The sequence below is a fragment of the Hydra vulgaris genome, chromosome 06, assembly GCF_038396675.1.
Source record: "Hydra vulgaris chromosome 06, alternate assembly HydraT2T_AEP".
NCBI lineage: Eukaryota > Metazoa > Cnidaria > Hydrozoa > Anthoathecata > Hydridae > Hydra > Hydra vulgaris.
Genome location: NC_088925.1, coordinates 22,102,186 through 22,125,945, shown reverse-complemented (window position 1 = coordinate 22,125,945; position 23,760 = coordinate 22,102,186). Strand labels below are relative to the sequence as shown.

At 28.4% G+C, this 23,760-nt stretch overlaps 1 long non-coding RNA gene across 1 annotated transcript; it reads right to left on the bottom strand.

Annotated features, from left to right (window-relative positions):
* Nucleotides 1-419: 419 nt before the first annotated feature.
* Nucleotides 420-778, bottom strand: LOC136080987 (uncharacterized). The gene is made up of 2 exons (XR_010638788.1): nucleotides 637-778; nucleotides 420-530 (listed from the first exon to the last, which is right to left on the bottom strand). It is a non-coding gene; the product is annotated as an uncharacterized LOC136080987 (long non-coding RNA).
* Between the last annotated feature and the right edge of the window lie 22,982 nt (nucleotides 779-23,760).

Here is a 23,760-nt window from a genome sequence, read left to right as displayed (position 1 = left end):
CTGTTCATTTAATAGGCAACACGTTTTTGAACTTTTTTGGACTTTCCCTATGTATAATTTTGTGTTACTTGTTTATCAACTCCTCCCCCGCCCCCACTTTTATGTGCAGTGCTATTATTGTTAAAAAAGATATATCTCTAAGTAATTTTTTGCTAAAAATTTACTGATTCCGCTATAATAAGAATTGTAATTAAAAGGTTTTTTTCACGTCACATTGTAGCTAACCACCCTTTCCATGTAATATTTGGTGACACTTTCAATACCCCTTCCCCATATGGGGAGGGGTTTACCACAGTACAAGTAATAACTGCTTTTATAACCCCTTTTTAAATCATATATTGCCTGGATTACAGAAGAGTTATTTTATTTGGAATTTTTTTGGGGTCTAATTAAAAACAGAAAAGCTGATGAAAAAGTGGTTATTATTTATACTCAGCTAAATCAACGAATAATTGCTTCTTATTAAAATTGCCTACAACTTTTCTGTGATTTTCAACCACGTTAAAAACTTCGTTTCGTACAGCCTCGTCCTAAAGATAAGAAATATTATTTATCTATAATTTATTCTAAAAGTAGATTTGTATGATTATTTAGATTTTTATTTATAATTTCTTCTCAACTAATTTTACGGTTTACCTTTGTAAGTATTTGGAGATAATCAGAACACAACTTAATTCCTCTCTCGGCTGCGTCATTAGTCACTTTTAGAGTTTTGATAAACAGCTTCATTTTCAAATAATAGGCATTGTCGTCCCATTCTGAAGAAGGAATTTTAAGCCATTTTTCATCATCTTTTAAATTATGAAAAATCAACCAAGACTTGTTCCCAATATAAGATAAAATATCGGAATTTTTCTAATCACTGGAAGAGTTGGTTTACCGCAATTGATACCAAGTGGTTTTCCGTATTCTAGCATTTTTTTTGCAATTTTATCTTTATCATTTAGAGAAAGTTTATTTGAAAATAAACTTAATACAGACACCTGCTCGGTTAGATACCAAGAGTGTCTGCTTAAAACATATTGGGCTTTTTCAGCAGGTACACCGAAGTTTGGTATACCTTTAAGTGCTTCTAGATCATTAAATAATTCTATATCATTAATTGGTGCATCGCAAGCCTTTGACACTTCTAACCAAGCTTTAATGTAAATGGCTGAGCAAAATGTCAAAAAGATTTTAAGATTTTTTAAATCAGATTCGGGTAAATCTTTTTTAAATATTAACATCTTTGGTGCATACAGCAAATGCGCCATCCATCTTGCATGAATGTGAGCACCACATGTTTTCCATTTCTTGGGCTCTTCTCCACCTAATAGAAAAATTGCTAGTTCTGCAGCCTCTTTGTAATCGTCTCTTGGGTGATGCAATACTTTCTCTAAGAAATTGCGAGTTTCATTTGCTTTTTGTTTTAAGAATGAATTTTCAAGATCAAGGGATCTATTTGAAAGTTTGAGAGGAATTTTTTTAGAGTGAAGCCATTCTTTTTGAAAATTATTAAACTCTATATTATCATCAGATGATGTCTCTTTTTGAAATATAGCTTTCCAAAATAACCCTAGGATTAATTCTAAAACATGATGACGACATGCAAGCCAGAGAAGCATTTTTATAGATTTGCATTCTTCAAGAAGAGTTGCCGCTTGATAGTTTAGATCTATCAGCAAATTCACCGCAATTTTTTCATAGCATTCTCATTCCTCATATATATGTACATACTTAAATATGGAGTTTTCTTCATGTTTCAAAGTTGCTTAGCTCAAACATCAAAAAAAGTTGTCTACGGCTTTGTATAAATTATATATATATATATATATATATATATATATATATATATATATATATATATATATATATATATATATATGTGTGTGTGTGTATATATATACATATATGTATATATACATACATATATATATATATATATATATATATGAGTCAACGATGCGTTAAACATCCATCTAAATAAGTGTAAAATTATGTAAAGCCTTATTGTTAATTAAAAATTTTTGAAAAAACTTCCGTGCAAAAGTATTTGGTGGCATACCCTTTTTTCTTTAACACAGCATCATAGCAACGAGACATCGAATTAACTAAGTTAATGAAAACATCCTGAGGAATGTTATACCGACAATTTTGAATAAAAATAAATAAATTGTTTGTTGATTGATTTTCTAGCAACTAATTGCAGATTGATATACTCCCAAATATGCTAACTAGGATTGGAATTTGGGCTTTGTGAAGGTAAGAACTTTGACATTTAGTGATTTAAAATATTTCTTAACAGATCTGGCACAATGTTTCTTAACAGATCTGGCACAATTGGATTGTTATCTTGTTGTAAGATCCATTTACGATTTGTTTTAGACTTTGAATTTGCCAGCATAACATTCTTTATGGTGTCTAAATAAAATTTTTGGTCTAAAATATCTTCTATTCGATGAATGGTACCCACATTGTTACGACTAAAACACCCCCAAACCATAACATTTCCTTCTCTATGTTCAGTGGCGGACATAGGATTTAAGCTTATCCCGTCATGAAAAAAACGTCTTAAACCTTATGTTGTGATGCAAAACAAATTAAATCGACATGGGAGGAGGATTTTCTTTTAGTGAGTCTGAAATATGATACAAATGAAGTAATAAGTAAGAAACATAGCCAAAATAAATAAATTTTGACTGTTTTTAATAAAACAGAAAATTTATTGAAAACAATATCTTTTATTAAAGCATATTGAGATAATTTTAAATTATAAAATTTAATAAAGCATTTTGAGATAAATACATTTCACAGATATACGAAAAATAATATCCTTAACGTTTTTCTTGCGTTTATTTTACATTATTAGATCACTATAACGCGTTTATTGCGTTTATTTATATTATTAGGTCACTATAACGTTAAAAAGCAAAACTAAATAAAAAGTCTAAAATTTCACTTCATAAAATAAAAAGACATGAAGCCCCATAATACATTACTTTAAAGAGCTTGCTTTTTTAACAAATCAGATAGCTGCTTTTCAGAGCTTAACAACTTATCCGACTTTTTTATAAGTGCAAATTTTTTATCTGCAAATCCTGAAAACGAATCAAATTGCACCTTTAGATAGTTAAGAACCCTTTTAAGTTGCGCAGTTTATTAAAAATTTGCAGCTACCGCAAAGCATAGCTTTCACTATAGAATTTGTTTATTATTTTAACTTTAATTTTTAAATGGGTAAAACATTCCTAAAACCAAAGGTAAACAGTATATAAGTAATATTCTTAATTAATTTGTGTAACCCGTCATTTGTAGGATTTGACGGGGGCTAAATCTGCCACTGTCTATGTTTAACAGCAACTAGTATTTTGGATTGAGTCTGTCGTTTAACATACCTTATTAACTACTGAAACTTTGATTTATCAGAGAAAAGGACATTTTACCAGTCATTAACTATCCTACTAAGATGATTATCTTTTTTTTGACGATGATCTTTTGCAAGTTTCATCTAAAACCTCTTGCAGATATCAGCGGTTTTATAATTGGTTTATCTTTTTTTTGACGATGATCTTTTGCAAGTTTCATCTAAAACCTCTAGCAGATATCAGCTAGAGGTTTTAGATGAAACTTGCAAAGTTTTTTTGCAGCGGTTTTATAATTGGTTTATCTATTTTTTGACGATGATCTTTTGCAAGTTTCATCTAAAACCTCTGGCAGATATCAGGGGTTTTTGGTTAATCGACTTTTGCTCGTATCGGCTCAACAGTTTGTGCCGTGAAGCTGATGCATACTTGAATTATGCAATAAGCACTGTTGCTTTGTCACTATAGTAAATTCTGCTAATCCCGCGATCAAAGCCAATTTCTTACAAACTCTCATGAAAAAAATTTAAAAAATTTTAAATCAAGATAATTTTTATAAATATATTTTATCATCCCAATGCATCCCACTGCATCCTATTAGTTAAACTAAAGCACAATGTTTATTAAAGTTTTGAGGCAGGATTGTAAGTTATCTTACCAATAGAAAGCATTATGTATGTAATATACAATCTGGAGTACTAAATGTTTTATGGGGAGTTCCTCAGGATCTATTCTTGGTCTACTCCTGTTTTTAATTTATATAAATAATTTTGCAATGCGTCTTAAAAACTGAATTCAGTCATCTTTGCTGATGATACAAATGTATTTATTACTAACAATGTTGTTAAGAAATTATATACAGATATGAATACTAAACTAAATAAAGTAAATAACTGGTTTTGGGCTAATAAATTCACGCTTAACTCAGAAAAAATAAAATATATATTATTCCATAAAAAAAAAAACAAGAAGAAAACCTTCCTCTTAAGTTACCTGACCTTATTTTAAATGATAAGTTAATTGAAAATTTATTCTGGCTTCCTCAAATAAGATATATTCAATCTAAGATCACCAATATAATTGGTATGAATTATCGCGTTTGTTCGTATATCAACAAACAAATTCTCAAACTAATTTATTTTGGACTAACTCATTGCTTCATCAGCTATGCAAATTTATCATGGGCAAGTAAAACCTAAAAACTTAAAAAATTTTATAGCTTCCAAAAACATGCGTGCAGAATCATTTACTCTAAAAATAAGCGTAAACACGTTAAACCTATGATGAAAGATATGAAACTGATAGATGTTTTTGAAATAAATATCTATCAGCATCTAATTTTTATGTTATGATTCAACAATAATCTCTTTTCTGAAAACTTTAATAACAATTTTGAAATAAATAGCATCCTAAATTATATGTTTTTTAATTCAAAGTTCATGTTATATTTTGTATATATATGCATATATAAACATCATTATGATTAACATGATCATCATCATCATCATCATCATCATCATCATCATCATCATCATCATCATCATCATCATCATCATCATCATCATCATCATTATGCTGTTTCTCTAATATAAACAATCTAGAGCATTTTTTTTTCCACTAAAGCTCATTCATACAATATGTAAGGCACTTTCTTCAAGTTTTCTTACTTCTACTACTACCATTTTCCCCTGAAGCTGATACCTCTCTACATGCTGATACCTAAATCACTATAATCTTTTCTAACAAACATTTTTCAATACAACATTTTTTTCTAATCTGTTTTAGATTGTATCTCTTTTTCTTGTCTTGCTAGAGCCACGCCAGACATTCACCTGATCATCTTCTCTTTTAGCAAATACTACACCATATAAATACTGAAGTTTATATAAACATGAAAGGATATTGTATGCCAACATCTAAATATATAGCAAACATATATGTTTATATCCTTAACATGTATGCATAAAGCGCATCCTGGAATTCCTGGATCCCTGGATTTTTTTACCATCTTGAGCAGTTGCTCTATTAAATATTATTATTTTTTTTCATCTTTTTTACAAGAACATCTCTCTTAAAAAAACAAATGTCCTTTTATTATTCTAAGAAGCCAATGTAAAAAAGTCCTCTCTGATGTGAAGCTCTGTTATTCTTAGTTTACTAAATCTTGTATCTTATCTCAGATGTTAGATTTTAGTGACTTCTGGTTAGTCTTCAACAGTGTCATTAACTAAAGTAAGTGTAACATTTAATCTCTATTTCATGGGTCTGATCTTTTTACTTCTATCCGAATTAAAGCAGAGTTGTTTGCAAAGAAATCTTTCTCTAACTTGACTCTTGAATAAAATGGCCATACTCTTCCTGACAGTTAAAGAGATTAGCCTATTGTTAAACATGGAAATCACTCTGGCTTCCAATGCTAAACACTTTGTATAGTTTGCGCTCCAGACAAAATTTCCATCATATTCTTAAAAAAGTGTTCTCCAGAACTTTCTTAAATTTTTGCTGAAACTTTTAAAAAGTGCTAAATAAGTGGTTCCTATTTTTCAAAACTCTGAAAAACACTTTGACCTCTCCAATATCCCACATTAGTCTTCAATCTTATTAGTTTTTTTATATAAAGGTTTTGAGATTATTAAATATTTCTTTATAACTGTAGTATTAAAGTTTTTTTTGTAGGCTTCTTTATTTCAAGTAATTTTAAGGGTACCGCATGGTTCCATTTTTGCTCCTGTATTGTTTCTTATCTACAATAACAATTTTCATGAAAATTTTACATCTAAAGTAGCTCTATTTGCTGATGACTTTATACTCTTTGTTCACTTTTTGATTGCTTAAAGCAAGTCGATTTTTAATCTGATCCTTGTCTGTAACAGCCTAAGGCTTGCAATGGCTTAAGGATTTAAGTTATGCACTTAAAAAATCACAATTTTTGTAAGACAAAAAAACTTATTAATTTACTGCAAAAAAAAATTCAGTATTGTTGGCATTCCAATATTGACGAATAACAACCATCTTACTCTCAGACAAAGTCTAAAAGCACATTGTAAATGTCTATAGATCTGCCAAGCTTGAGCCACTCTCCCATTTTTGTAAGGTTGCATTTCTTTCTTTTTTCAACAAATACTATCATGGTCAATGCTCAAACGAGCTATCATCTTTCTTTTTTATCTCATTTATCATTTTCATCTCATCTATCACTTTCTTTACGCAAAAACTTTTGACATGAACGGACGTGCTTTTGTAAATTAAAATAAAAATGGCTAAATTTACCGTTTCTCAAATTAAAGGCATGTTAGATATTCATGAGAACACTTTATTGAAAATATTTAACAAGAAGTTTGATAAAATGGAAAGTAACCTATTAAATCTTCAAGAAGAAAATACAAAACTAAAAAAAGAAAACAGTAAATAAAAAAAAAATTAAAAAAAGCCAAACTCAATATCAAACCGAAATTATATAACAAACGTTGTTGGCAAAGACAAACTAGCTGAGTCGGAAAACAGGAGCAGAAGAAATAACCTAAGGTTTACGGGAATTGAAGAAGACGAAAATGAAACGTGGGAATTGAGCGAGGAAAAGATTCAAAATGTTTTAAAGTAAAAACTTGGTTTTAAAGGTAATGTTGAAGTTAAATGGGCGCGCAGGACGGGGAAAAAAAGTAGCGATGGAAAAAAGTACAACAGAACCATAATAGTAAAATTTTTAAACTACAAAGACAAAAAAAATGCGTTGGAAAAAAAAAATTATGTTCTGTTAAAATTGTGGAACGATCTATTTTACGCTAACGAAAACTACAGTGAAAGAACTTTGGAATTGCGAAAACAAGCAACAAAAGCAAAAGATTTGAGAGCCAAAGGTATATTGCTAAAGTTATATATAATAAACTTGCAACGACTTTTAAGAAATTCTTTTATCTTAGAATTATTATTTTACCTTTATTATTATTTTAATTTTTATTGTTTTTAAATACTAAAATGGATTTAAATTACTCTAAGAATTTTGATATTTTTCAATTCAATGATTTTATACTTTACAAAGTCTATATTAAGAGGCCTCGTAAACGCATAAATCGGAGCCTGGGGGCTAATAAAAATAACAACAACTAAGAAAAAGTGCAGCATGAACATTTGCTTGTAAAAAAGCGTTTCCATTTAGTGTGAGTGAACTATAGCTAATCTATTTATTTTACTTAATAATTAAACCTATTTATTCATAGCAAGCTTTCTACAAAGATAAAAAAACATTCCTTAGCTATAAAACTTTGTCTATAAAAACAAAACTTTCCTCAGCTATAAGATGCTTAATCTTTCACAAAATCACACGATCAGAAGATACAAAAAAAAAATTTTATAGTACATTTTAAAATGCTAAAGTTTCGAAAAAACCATAAATTGAACATATTTAGTAACAACAAAATTTGTAACAAAGTTTTTAAAATATTTCAGATATAGATTAAAATACTAAATTTTTTACCAAAATCACTAAACAAACAGAAATATAAGTAACTTAGAGTTGTAAAGTTTTCATAAGTAAAAAGCACACACATTACTTTGAAATCTTTAAGATCTTATGTTGTGACTCTTTAGATGACCTTGGTGCATATAAATTAACATAGCTTTTAAAAAAAATGATTGAAAGTGAAATAGCATGTTTCTTTTCCATACTTAAGTTAAAATACTCTGATATTAACATTAAACGATTGCTGAGTGTCTTTTTGCAGACATTATGGAACAATGTCATGAAAAAAAATTATAAGAAAGTATGGTCCGCTGACAAATATTGTCATTTGGTATTTTTAAACTTGCACAATTTATTTTAGCAGTATAATTGCCGAATTCTTCATAACAAAATTTAGCTTCTTCTTGCTCTTCAACTTCATTTCGCACAATATATCTAGCTATATATACTAATCCTGCTTTTGTACCTATTTGCACACTCTTTTCTAGATCAGGCAAATTGTCAAATATATCAATAGCATTACTGCTAAGAAAATATTCTTATTTCTGGCAGTTATGTCCACTTTCTACAGATAAAAAATCAATGTCTATACCGATATTAAGACTTAGCTTTGCTTGTTGAATTCTTACTTTTTCAATGACTTGTTGCACATTGATAAAATATGTGCCTCCAGATCCTTGTCGGAGTTTTCCAAAATATTTTTTCTAGTGGGTCAGTTGTAAATTTTCCCAGTATTGTATAATTAAAAGAATTCTACAACAAAAACTTTGTTAGGGCTACTAAACCACGACACGTATAAGCTGAGGCTGCACCTGAATCTGATTAATCATGTATCAGATGCATTCATTAATGACTATTTTACCTTAGGAGTTTTAATTGATCTGTCAAAAGCCTTTTACACTGTTAACCATAAGATACTTATAAAAAAACTGGAACTCTATGGAGTAAGAAATAAAAACTTACTTTGGTTTGAAGATTACCTGGCGAACAGGTCACAATGTATTATTTATAAAAAAATTGAAAAAAAAAACACATTGGTGTGCCCCAAGGTTCAATCTTAGGATCGTTGTTATTTTTATTGTATATAAATGATTTGTACTTAGCATCAAATATTTTAAACGTTATATTGTTTGCAGACGACTCCAATTTTTTTTATTCCAACAAAAACATAAAAGTTCTTTTTAATATAATGAAGAACTATTAAAAATAAACGAGTGGTTTACAAGGGAACCAATCGTTAATTTTTTAGGAGTAACACTAGATAAAAATTTGTCATGGAAACCACATATAAAATACATAGAAAATAAAATCTCAATAAATACTTCCATATTATATAAAACTAAACCATATCTTAACACTGCTTCCTTGAAAAATATACTTTTCATTTATTCATAGTTTTATCTCTTACTGAAATATTGTATGGGGTAGTAGGGGAGAACTTGCACCCTTGATCCGTAAGCACCTTTGATCCTAAAGCGTTATCTCCATACTTACATATCTTATTAAAGAGGGCTGATAACCAGCGTGTTATAAATATCGTATCTTCAAAATTAATTGTGTTTTGGTTAGAGAGTAGACCACTGTTAAATTTATTTCTAAAGAGTTCTGTGTGTGTTTGTTAATAAATCTGTGTGTGTTTGTTAATAAAGTAGATTCTAATAATTAAAAATCTTTATAAATGTTCTTCCAAAAATTAGGAATATAGCAAAACTATATAAATATTTTTCATTTTTTTACAGTTAAGTATGGTGTATCATAAAAAAAGAAAAACTGATAGACCACCTAGAGATAAAGTTAATGAAAATGAAATGTGAGCAGCTGTTAATGCAATTCTTAATGGTGGTACAGTTTATCGTGTATCTAAAGATAGGGGAATCAATTTAATGACACTTAAGAGATATGTAAAGAAATGTCAATTAAACCCAAGTACAGTCTGCAAACTTAACTTCATTACCACGCAAATCTTTACCAGCGAAGAAGAAACATCGTTATCAGACTATCTTTTAAAGGGCTTCAAAATTTCAATATGGATTGTCAACCAAAACAACACGAAAACTTGCCTTTGAATTTGCAATGACTCTTTCTAAGCGCATTCCTAAATCCTGGAAAAGTTTACGAATTGCTGGGAAACAGTGGCTTTGTGGTTTTATTTTACGTAGGAATGAGTTATCTTTATGAAATCCAGAAGCTACTAGTATGGCACAAGCAACTGCTTTTAATCGTTAAACAGTCCGAGAATTTTTCACCAATCTAAAAGATGTTTGTCTGCGACACAAATTTCAACCACAGAACGTATATAATGTTGATGAGACAGGTCTTACAACTGTTCAAAAACCAGTTAAAGTAATTGCTGAAAAAGAAGATAAACAAGTTGGAAGGATAACTTCAGCAGAAAGAGGGACATTGGTAACAGTTTGTTGTGCAGTTAATGCAATAGGAAACTCAATCCATCCATTTTTTATTTTTCCAAGAGTTCATTTCAAAGGAAGTATGTTAAATGGTGGTCCAACTGGATGTGTTGGGGTGCCAACCCATCTGGCTGGATGAATGGTGCAACGTTTTTTGAGTGAATGAAACATTTTATTCAAAATGTGAAATGTTCACCAGCTACTCCAGTGCTTTTACTTCTTGACAACCATGAGAGCCATCTTTCAATTGTGTGTTTAGGTTTAGCTAAAAAAATGGCATAACTATGCTGTCCTTTCCACCACATTGTAGTCACAAGCTGCAGCCATTAGAGCCTTAGTCATTTTTTTGGGTCTTTCAAATGTTATTACAATACTACCTGTGATGATTGGGTTGTATCTAATCTAAGACCGATGATGATATATGATATAGCTGCAGTTGTAAGTATTTTCTGATGAGTTTTTGGCTTCATATGTAACAGATCATCCAAAACCTATTACTGCTAACCCATTTGCAGGTGTTGTTGATGCAGTTTCTGCTATTGTTCGTGCCCAGCTTTCAATCAATCGTTGATTAAAAGCTGTCATCAGGGCCTGCTTGTAGTGTATTGCCAATTCAGCCTATATCTGACTCTGTAAGTCAACTATCCAGTGTTTCTATTAATATCAAGCAAGTCTAGAAAAAATTAGGCTATTTCCGAAAGCTGGATCAAGGAAGTTCATTAAAGGACGTAAGCATCAGCGTACCCGAATACTCACAGACACCCCTGTTCGAAATGAACAAAATAGGATTCAGGAAATGAAAAAAAAGTCTCAGTCAAAAAAGAAAAAATATGAAACGCTTTATGACAAGGAAAAGAAAACTTGATCTTGAAAGTAATGAAAAAAAAACGTTGAGTCTCAGTAAAAAATAACATTTTTTTCATTGATTTTTTCTTTTAAGAAAGATAAATTTGTAGTATAATTAATAATAACTTTATTGGTATTTATTATAGAAATAGTTTTGACGACTTAAAAATAATTCTTACACATTTATGGTATAAATTTGATCTCGAAACAAGTATACACACATAGGATCAAAGGTGCATATTGGCAGGATCAAGGGAGCATACTGGTATGCACCCATGATCCCAATTGAGGGTTCTTAGTTTTTATAATTTTAAATCTACTTAAAATATTTTGATAAAAAAAAGATTATTGAATTATAATAAGGTATAAAATTTGCTATTATGTTACTTTAAAGATCGAAATGAAAACATTTATTCAGTAAATTGGCCTGATAGATTTTTAGGATTATGGGTGCATACTCTCCCCTACTAATTATAGTAAATTAAAAAAAATTTGTAGTAAGCAAAAACACGCATGCAGGATTGTATTTGGTGCACACAGAACTTTTCATTGCGAACCTCTTTTAAGGAAGCTTGGTGCCCTAAGTATCTATAAACTTAATATACACCAAGTTCTACAATTCATGTTTAAAATAAAACATGAGCTTTCTCCTATTGTATTTCAGTCTTACTTCAGTGAAATCTCGCACAAGTATCCTATCAAATTTTCAATTAACAACTTTATTGTACCAAAAACTAATTTAAAACTAAGTTCTTACCAAATCCAATACCGAGGACCGTTTCTATGGAAACACTTTTCAAAATCTATTACAAAAAAAAAGAATATTCAAAACATATCTTTGGAACAATTTAGGAAATAATCTAAGAGCCTCTTATTACAAAATGACTTTGATTTAAAATATCTGTTTTAAAATAAATATAAATAATATAAATCTAAAAAAATAGTTATTGACACTACTTCTCTTTTGTTGCAGTTTTATTTAACTTTTTTTTTTTTGTTAAAAAACTTTAATACTTTTATATTGTTGTTAATCTTTGATATATTGCGTAATATTTCAACACTTATATTTATGTTATATTAACATTTATATTGTAACTAACATATGTAAAATTCTTATTACGTACTTAGCTACTTTTCTTTTTTGTATATAAACTGACGATTTTTTCAATGAAAATGTATATCAAAATTTACAATGAAATAAAACACGTTTTATTTCATTGTAAATTTTGATATACGGCAAATAATAATAATAGTAATAACAATAATAATAATAGCAACAATAATAATAATAATAATAATAATAATTATGACTGGCGCAACGTTTAGTCCGAATCCCAAACGTGTTAAACAAAATCTTTTTTCACGGAACACAACAGTTTAGTAAGCACAGAGTTTCTCATCGATTTTTAGTTGCATGTAAGCTGAAGATAAATCAATTATTGAAACATTTTCTACAAACCGTCTCCAGTCTTGAAGTTTATCAGCACACGCATCTGTGTTTGCTACTTTCTTCATAATTTTTGGCGCACATTTTTTATAAATAATGCAGCAGGTACACCCTGAGTCGATCAGTACATCCCGAAGAATGCCGTTAATGTCCAAACGTGTAGTAGGTAACGCCATTATTGATTGTTTAAGGAGAGAACTGGCGAAAACATCTTCTCCCTTGGCACGTCTTTTGGACATATTCTTGACATGTGTCCTTTCTCTTGACACGAGTAACACAAAACATCGCTTGGCTCCGGTTTTCGACCCAACTTGTTTCGATTACTACTTCTTCGTAGATGACAATCTCTTGCAAAATGATTGAGGAGTTTACATTCATAACAAATTGGTTGCGTTTGATCTTCAAGCGACCTTGGCTCAGCATGTCGTTTTGTTGCAGCTATTAATTTTCGTTGTTTCGCCAAATAACCATCAACTGCTTTTTCGTTGTTTCGCCAAATAATCATCCATGCTTTAACTTTCTCGTTACGAACTGTTCGAAGGCTGTAAATGCATTAACGGAAAATGCTTTTAGCAACGCCTCTTTTATCCGGTCAAAATCTTCTTTATCAGTTTTTGCTAACTGTTGATACACTGCAAACACACCATTAATGAAACGGAGGGGAACAACACTTGCCAGATCGGTTACACCAATTAGTTAGCATACCAGTTCAAATTTTTCCAGCCATTCTGCAACTGATTGTTGATCGTTTCCACTAAACTCCGAAAATAACTTTAAATCAACTTTAGTCGACATTTTAGCCAAAATGGCTTGTTGTAGTACATTAAAAAGAACTTTTCTAAGTTGAGCGTAAAACGCCTCATCTATCTTAATACAATTCAATATAATTTATATACAAACTAATTCTCTTGATATTTACAATTATGTCTTTATATTATATTCAAATACGTTTATATACATATGCAGTTATTTACAAGTAGCGCAAATCAATCGTTAGCTTTAAAACAATCATTAAATATATTTGAAAATCGTTAAATATATTTAAAAATAGTTAAATATATTTGAAAATCGTTAAATATATTTGAAAATGGAGCAGTTCCTCTTATAAACAAACCAACTAGAATTACTCAAACAACAACTTCCTTAATTGATAACATTATAACCAACAATATTTTTAATAACTCGCTTAAAAAAAGCATTATTAAAAGTGTTATATCTGATTATTTTCCTATTTTCTTTTCAATAGATATTTATGCGAAAGTTTAATGTAATAAAAAAATCATTTAAAAAACGAATTTTTCTTAGTAAAAACCTAGAAACTTTTAAATATCAACTACCGTAAAATAAGGTGACTTTGGCCTGGAAGGTGACTTTGGCTTATTTATAAAAAATAGTTTTAACTTTTAAATACTACTTTGTACTTTTGCGACTTCCAAATTTAAGTTTATCTCAAAAGTAAAGTTATTCTGTTTATTTATTACTGAGATTAATTGCAGTTTGCGGAATTATTAATATATTTTTTTTGTTTGTTTATTAGAGTCTATGAAAATTGTTAAATTTATATGCTGCAAAATTGTGAGTTAGTTGAAAATGCTGTCAATATTTGAATGGGTTGTGATGTTATAACTAATAGTAAATTTTTATAGGATGAGTTTTGTACAATAGTTGCCAATTTTATAACACTTCTAATTAAAAATAACTTTAAGTAATGTTATGGGGTGGCTTTGGCAACAGAATTTAACCTAAGTGAAAAAATGTAATTATTTGATTTTCAATAATATATTTTTGATTTATTTTTCAGAAATAGTTGTCTAGATATAATTTTATTGATTTAATTTTCAATTTTGGTTTGTAGGACAAAATACTAATTAATAATCATATTTATATCAAAGAAAACATGCCAAGAACATATGGATGGTTAAGCGCCAAACCAGCCTATACAACAAAGTTGAAGAAAATTAGCTTATATTAAAAAATGATTTAAGTAGTGTTTCTTTGCAAACACCAAAATACTATAATTAAAATTTTTAAGTGCACTGAACTGCAATTACTTTTAATTTTTTCGGTTTAATGGCTTTTAAACTTTGCGTCAAATTATCTCATTTCAACATATTCGTTGTTTAGGCTGATTTAGCGCTAAGTCATCCATATGCTGGGAGTCGTGATTATACTCCATACAGCCATGAAACATTAACTAAATGTTTAAAAGAAGTAAGAAGTGGTAATTTAATACAAACAAATGCTTGTTTAACCTTTAAAATTAGTCTATCAATAATAAAAAGTAAACTGAAAGGTATACATAATAAAAACCAGGCGGTTGCATAATATTTAGTGAAATTGAAGAAAAACTTTTTTGCAAACTATGTTATAACTATGTCTTCCTTTGGATTCATTGTTGACTGTTATGATTTACGAAGTATTGTGAAGTTTTATTCAGACCGTAAAGGAATGTTTTTTAGGCAATTTGCAGGAAACATGCCTGGTACTGAATGGGTAAAATCAATCCTTAAGAGAAATAAACAATTAAGTGTTAGATTTGCAAGTAACATTAAAAGAAAGAGGGCAGAGGTAGACACTGTTATTATTAATAATTTTTTTGATAATATCACTCCTGAACTGGCAGGGGTACCTCCATCAAACATTTGGAATTACGATGAAACTAATTTAACCGATGACCCTGGTAATAAACTAGTAATAACAAAACGAGGATCAAAATATCCTGAGAGGATAATAAATTCAACAAAGTCTGCTACATCTTTGATGTATTGTGGTAATGCAGAAGGGCATATCCTTTCTCCATATATTGTATATAAAGCAGATTCGTTGTGGACAACTTGGACAGAAAATGGACCAAAAGTTATAACCACTCAAAGAGTGGATGGTTTGACTCCAGTTGTTTTACAGATTGGTTTGAGTCTTTATTGTTACCTAAACTAAAAAAAACTCCTGGAAAGCATGTTCTAATTGGAGACAATTTGTCGTCACATATAAATACATATGTACTGTCTTTGTGTGAAGAAAATAACATTAAATATATCGCATTTCCTCCTAACTCCACACATTTAATGCAGCCATTGGATGTTGCATATTTTTGACCAATGAAGACTCAGTGGAGAAAATATAAACAACTTGGAAGGAAAGTGACTAAGGACGTAAAGTTCCTTTCCTTCCAAAAGACCAGTCTCCAGCATTGCTCAAATGTCTCATGAAAAAAATTGAATAACCTGGTTGTGAATGTATGAAGGTAGGCTTCAGAAAAACTGAATTATACCCACTTGATTGAAAGCAGTTACTAGATAGACTTTCTAAAAGAATATTTACAAATGAAGATGTCACTGTAGAAATAGGTTCTCTTGTCAGCAATTCTTTCATACAACATTTACTTGAAGCTAGAGGTGATGATCATATACCCCCTAATAAAAAGAGACATAAACCCTCTGTTGTCTTAAGAAAAAGTGTATCATCAATTGATGTAGTTAAATGCAAGCAGCTATAAATACAAATAAAACAAAGAAAAAAATGACTGTTGTAAAAAAAACCAAGGTATCTACTCTTGAACAGCAAATAATTACAGATAATTTATTGAATAACTCCAGCGCTGATAGTTTGATGATTGATGCATAGCTTCTTGAGTTTTAAATATTATTAAGATTCCTATCTAATTTATATCTTAAATAAATTTGTAAGATAGGTTCAAGCTGTTGTTTTTAATACTTTTATGCCTTAAAATCCTAATAGTAAAATATGAAACGATTAATCAATAATTATAATTTTCTTTTTGGTGGCCAAAGTCACCACAACTACAGGGGTGACTTTGACTCACCCTAAAGTTTGAAAAAGAAGGGTAAAAGGTACAAAACTTTTGTTTTTTATTTTAATTATTTATTTCTTTGACAACTAATGCACACCTAATGCAATTTATATCAACATTATTCATTATTTATAATTAAATTTTGAAATTAAACGGTTTTAAATTTGGCCAAAGTTACCTCATTTTAAGGTATCTTTAATTAATTCGGACATTATTAACTTTACTGAAGACATTAATTTAGTCGATAAATCTTTTTTTTTTAATTTTTTATGAAATTTATGACATCAGTTTTCCAAAAGTAGAAGTAAATTACAAACATAAAAAAATTAAATCGCCATGAATTACTAAGGGTATTCTAAAATCTTTTAAAATTAAACAAAAACTTTATATTAAATATTTAAAATCAAAAACAACTGAGAGTAAGACCATCTATAAAAATTGCGCTAGATTATTTGAACGCCCAAGGAAAAATTCAAACAAAAAAAATATACTACACTGGTTTACTTGAAAAATACAAATTAAACTCAAAACGCACTTGGGAACTAATAACAAAAAAATGTTGCAATCATTGGCCTCAATTAGTAAAGTAGATTTAATAAATATTTTGTATCATTAGGACCAAACCTAGCCAAAAAAATCCAAAAATTTAAAAAAAGCGAAAATTATTCCTATATTTAAAGAGGGAGAAAATGCTAATGTAAAACATTATTGTCCAATTTCTATCCTCAATACTTTTCTAAAATTTTATACAATCACCTTTTAGCTAACAAATTATTATATAACATGCGATATGGATTCAAAAAAAAAAATTCAACAGAGCTTGTTATTATTCAGCTTACAAAAAGTATATCAGACTCATTAAACAATTCTAAATTCACATTGGGAATATATATTGATTTAACGATAGCGTTTGATGCAATTGATCATGAAATTATTGTTAAAAAATTAAAATATTATGGTGTAACAGGCAATGTTTTAAAATGGTGTAAAAGTTATTTAACTAATCGTAAACGATTTTTTTACGCCGATGAAACATTTTCATCAAATTTGTTAAATATTACATGTGGAGTTCCTCAAGGATCCATACTAGGACCTCTTCTTTTCCTTATTTATATTAATAATCTATATAAAGCCTCGAATTTAATAACAATTGTGTTTGCTGATGACACTTATTTATTTATGTCTCACAAAAGCATTCCTACTCTATTTCATTACGTTAACATCGAGTTACAGAGTAACAAATTATCTCTTAACATTGATAAAACTGAATAGGTTCTTTTCTATCCTCTTATAAAAAAAAATGAACTGCCAATTAACAACTTGTTATTGACAATATACAAGTTAAAAAAGTAACAGTAACCAACTTTCTAGGTGTTTGTATAGATGAAAATCTTACATGGCAAAATCACATTAAAAACTTATCAAGTAAAATTTCAAAAAGTGCAGGAATATTGTAAAAAACAAGAAATGTTTTGATTAAACGTACAATTAAATAATTCATTAATTCATTGTCGCATAAACTATGCAAATATTGCTTGGGGTAGTACAAATAAAAATTAACTTAAACCTCTTTATTGTCGGCAGAAGCTTGTAGCACGTCTTATATATTTTAAAGACCGTTATACTCATGCCAAGCTTCTATTATTTAAAATGAAAGTTTTTAATATATATGAGCCTAATATTTTTAATATTCTTTGTTTTATGTTTAAATGTAAAACAAATTTATCCCAAATTTCTTTCCATAATTTATATTCATCGAAAGATAAAAATAAATTCATTTTACTCAATGATAGTTTTATTTAGCAGCCCATTTTTCAAACAAATCTTTTAAATTTTGTATTGATTATCGCTGACCATTCTTATGGAATAAAATAATTTAAAAAAATTTTATTGAGGGATTTATTCACCAAAGTAACTACTTTTCTTTTAAACAAAAGCTTAAAGAACTCATTTTTACAATTGAATATTTAACAATATCTTTCTGATATTTTTTAGTGATCTTCCTTTTTACCCACTATTTTAACATCAATTTATAAAAATTAATAGGTATCATTAACAACTGTAATCTGCATGTATAATATATATAACGCACCTTGTATTTATAACGGAATATTATAAGTTTCTTACTTTGCTAACTTATTTTTTATCTTGTAACGATCTTATAAATTTTAACAAGAACATTTCGTAGCGGTACTCGACGACATTATTTTTTAAAACGATGATTGTATATATATATATATATATATATATATATATATATATATATATATATATATATATAAATATTATTATATATTTGTATTTTAAATCTTGTAACAAAATGCTTATTTAAAATGTAATAAAAAGAACAACACCAACAATAAAAATCTCTATTACAATAAACCAAAACTCATTCTTACTTGGCTTCTTATTCAACAAGTTGCATCCTAATACTTTAATTTGTCTTTTCATGCTATAAAAACTTTTAATAATCCTTTTTTTTTTACCTTGCACATCAAAAAATCCTTATAACTCTTATTTTCTTCATGTTTTCCATTTTTATACAACCTAGAACTTTTTAAGTCTTCAGCTACCGTTTCCTAGTATTTTGACTTATTCTCTATTTTAAAGTAACTCATAACTTAATTGTGGTTGCTTGGAATCTTGTTGGAATAAGTTAGAGTTTGAAAATAAATTTTTCCAGTTTTTTTATATTTATTTGATTTACTGATCAGTGCAGAATTTTTATGCCCATTAGGGTATTTAAATTAATATTTATATTCTATTATTATTCTAAATATATATAGGGCTCTATAAAAAAATTGCGATGACACATTGTCATCTTTATCTTCTTTGAGCCCCTGTCTGTTTAATTCTTTACTTTATAAAGATCATTGTAAAAAAGAAAAGTTTATACTTTATATTGCATATACAAAAACGGTGCTTATTGACACGATTTTACTGTCTTCTTTGTTCAACGGACAGTTTCTTCTTTCTTATATATATATATATATATATATATATATATATATATATATATATATATATATATATATATATATATATATATATATATATATATATATATATATATATATATATATATATATTATTTATTGCTAAACAACAAAATAAATGGAAAAAAAAATCTATTGTGTGAGTATCTTTTAATGCAAGATGAAAATAAAATGTTGATCTATCTATGTGAAATCTTCTTTTTTCAAAGCTTCTTTCAACTGATAAAAGGTTTTTTTAAGGTCTTATCCAATACTTTTTTTTTCATTTCTTTGAACTCTTTCTGTCGTTTACGAATACCCTCAGGTGACGAATACGCTCAGGTGAAGAATACCCTCAGCTGAAAAATACGCTCAGGTGACGAATACGCTCAGGTGACGAATACGCTCAGGTGACGAATATGCTCAGGAGATTTTAATTCTTTTTTAAAACTTCTTTTTTCTTTTTAAAATCTTTTATTTTTGAGTTATTATATTGAGACAGTGTCCCGTATTTTTCTCCAAACAACAACGTAATAAGCTTTGATTCCACAATTGAAAGCTTTTTGGTTAAGACGTCTTCTTTAAGTCGGAGTGTGTATTGATTGTATGATGACACAGGGATTGAAACTTGATATTTGAAAAGTGAAACTACTTTTTTGAGAAACTGGAACTGATAAGGTTGACAAAACTAATTAGTTCTGATTGAACTGAATGATGTTGCTTTTGAACTATTGGTTGACTTAAAAAAGCTAAATGAATTAATAGTGGGGTTCGTTCTCCGTTCGGGTTTTTCATCGGTTTTTGAAGCTCTGGAATCTTAACTTTTCATTTATATTGAAAATCAGGATTATTGTTTTTCGCATTCCAAAAGATGCGCCATTCAATTTTAATTTGTAATTTTGATTGACTTGGCCGATATGCCTTAACTAATACACCGAAAAGCTTTTTGCAGCTTCTATATTTTTCCATCATATATCGTTGCTTCTCTTTTTTCAACTAACCCGTAAGTTTAGCGTCACGGTTTTTTTAAACATTCACAAGAATTTTTTGTGCAAAAATGTTGTTGCCAATATTGTTGGGAATAATATTATTGAACGTCCGAAATTTTGCGCGGGTAAATTGTAGTTAAAGAATTCATCAATAGTATTTTTTTTTTAAATACTTATCTGTACTTGGTATTTATTTTATATTAAAAAGAAACAAATTGTATTATTAAAAAAATGGTCCAATTCTTCATAACGTTTAGCATAAATTAGTAAAAATATGCACTGAACATGCGTGGTGTTAATTGATTGTGGTGATCTTTGCTAGTCATCTAAAATATTTTTAAATAGTACTGTAAATTTTATAAAAAAAATTAAATGATTGTAATTGCGTTTAGAGTAAAAACATTTTAAAATTTTTACTTAAAAAACTTATAAATAAAAGATCTGTTGGGTGGTTTTTCTATCGAGTGCTTTTGTCCTTAATATTATTTAAGTTGTCTGTATTTCACTAGTTGTCAACTCTTATGTTTACCTAAATAAACGCTATTGACTTGACACTATTGATAGTGCTTTAAGACCACTTTATTTAGACTACCATAGGTCCATACTATTAGTCTTATATTTTCTATTTTTATTAAGTATTATAACCTGTTAAGTATTTATTTATCAATACTTTATTTAGGTTCATACTTTTAGGTTCATATTAAATTAAGTATTAGATTAATAAATGCTTAATAAAGTATACATTGGGAGGTATTCCATGACAATGTGGAACAGGCATGTAATTTACCATCCCAGATTTTTTTCATACTTTTTAAAAATGATTATTTATATTGCTACCTTACAAATAAATATATTTATATAATCCATTAGACTACTTTGCAATTTTTCTGCACTTATATCAAATGGGTTTTGGAGATATTACTTTAAAATCAGCTATTTTTGGCAGTTTTTATTCGTTTGGCTGCCATTTTGATTTTACTATAGTTTTTGTTTTACGAGTCACTGTTCAACTAGACATGTGATTAAGCTGTTAATTAGCACCAATAGTATAGTATTTGTTTTCTATAAAAACAATTACCAATAGTAATAGTATTTGTTTTCTATAAAAAAAAATTAGGGCTATATTAATAGGAATATGGCAGCATAAAGTTTTTGTGAATTTTTTTTTGCTTTTATTAAAATATTTATTTTGAAGAGTGTTTTGGTGCAAAGTTAAGAAGTGTGTTTTTTGAGGTTTTTCACCAATGATTAAACAAATTTATAATGAAAAAATACATCCGGATGTTAAAAATTTCTAATTTTAAACATTTCCATGGTAAAAAAAAATATCCATTTAGTTATTTAGATAGTTAAAATGAAAACATCGTTATACAAGTAAAGGTCTAAAAAATTAAACAAATTCAAGTTTTAAATAAAAATTAGTCTATCAGAAACCAGAGCCCACTTGCATTAATTAATTCATAAATTAAACTAGTGGGTTTCATCTTGTATGTCAAATGAAAAATTAACCAAACCAATAGTTTCATTGTTTTGGTTGATTTTTAGTATGGATGATTCAATTTATTTTTTCAAATATTTACCTTATGCTTTAGCAATATAATAATGGGTTTTATTCTATCAAGCTTTTCACAAAATCTTTCAATGAACTCACTTACTGTAGATGTGTAACTTAAAGGCTTTATCTGTTCTACTCCACTGTTTGTATTCTAGTATTTCACCTCAATCAACTTTGTCATTCTCTTCAAACGATCCTTCATTTTGTAATAGATTTGTAGTTATATTATTGAGAACATTTTGAGTTCCAGGGCAAAAATTTTAATCTATGGCCTATCAGTTCCCTTGATTCTCTACAATAAACATTGTTCTCAATAAGTTCTTATCCAGTTTCTCCAACTGCACTAAGGATAATCTTTAGGTTTTGGTGTATTGTACATATCTAAACACCGTGGGTTCCTTTTTGACTAGCACAGATACACCATTTTGGCTTTAACTAAATAAATTTAAAAAATCCTTTGTTGGTCAGAGGATGTTTTAGCTTAAATTCAATAAATAGTTCCTTTAAATTGCAAAGAAGTAATCGCTTTGATATATGTTTATTTTTGGATACACTTACAAAATCCTTCATACCTGGCAACTGCTTACTGAACTGATCATTGCAATGAAAGCTCTTCACTTTATCAATGATATCTCAATCAGTTTAAACAATATTAGTTTTTTCTGGAAGTGCTAATATTCTCTTTTCAAATTAAGTTTTCCTGCTTTAGTTATGATTGACTTTGATGTATTAAATATTTTGCATCGTTTCCTCAAAGGCCATGACTCTAGAAACAATATCAAAATCTTTTCTCTTTAGTTTTTTATTTTCAACTTTTCTTGCATTGAAAATATCAACTTATCTAGATCATCAGCTTTCTTTTAATGTTCAACATTGGGCTCCTCAGTAACATCATTTTTCAGGTCTGTTGTGTTAATATTAAAGATAATTTATAGCTTTTTTGTCATAACAATCTTCATCAAAAAATGTTTGTTCCAGAAAATCATCTTCATTATTGTCATGTGAAGGTAACCAATCATCTTTCTTTTTTTTGCTTATTAGCAGGAAGTAAACATTTTAAAACCAGGTGTTGTTTCCATACCAATTAAATACATATCTTTTACCAGTTGAATGTGATTTCTTGCAAACCACCTATAAATATACTATAAATGAAAATAATTTGCAAACTTAGGAAATAATATACTCAAGAAATAAAAAAAAAAACTCAAAGTTTTTAAAACTAGTTAAAATTGTATTGGATGTATTCTTTGTAAAAAGAAGCAACACAATAATTCAAGAACAAATAAATTTATCTTTTATATTAGTTTTATGCCTTTTAAAACTTGGTAAAAATTGCTCATGATTTAAACAGATTTTAACATTAAAATTTGATACTGAAAGCCCAGATCTTCATGATAATAAATTTCTATCTCTCTCTAAATAGCTCGATATATCTTTCAATCTGTTTGATTTAGTGTACACCACTTTATGACATTTATCATTTGATAAAATACCAACTGTTCACAAAATCTTGCCAAACAAAAAAACCTGATAAAATTAGCTGATTTTAAAGTAACAATATCTCCAAAACCAATATGATATCAGTGCTAAAGTTTTGCAAAGTAGTCATATTACATAGGTGACCAATTTTATGAAGTATGAAGAAAATCTGAGATGGTGGGTTACAAACCTTGAAAATTTGTTCTTCTTTCTTGTTCCACACATGGAATACCTCTTAAGGCATGTAATATTATTTATGTACTATGCATTATGTTGTATTACTATGTGCCAATTAAGTCATGTTAGTTTTAGGTAATAATAAAATAAAAATTTTGTTTGGTTTTATTTTATTTATTTATATACATCTTTATAGCATTGTGATAAAATTAAAAGTATCAAACTGAAAGGTAAAAGTAAATAATTGAAAAATAACTTTCCAACTGTTAAAAA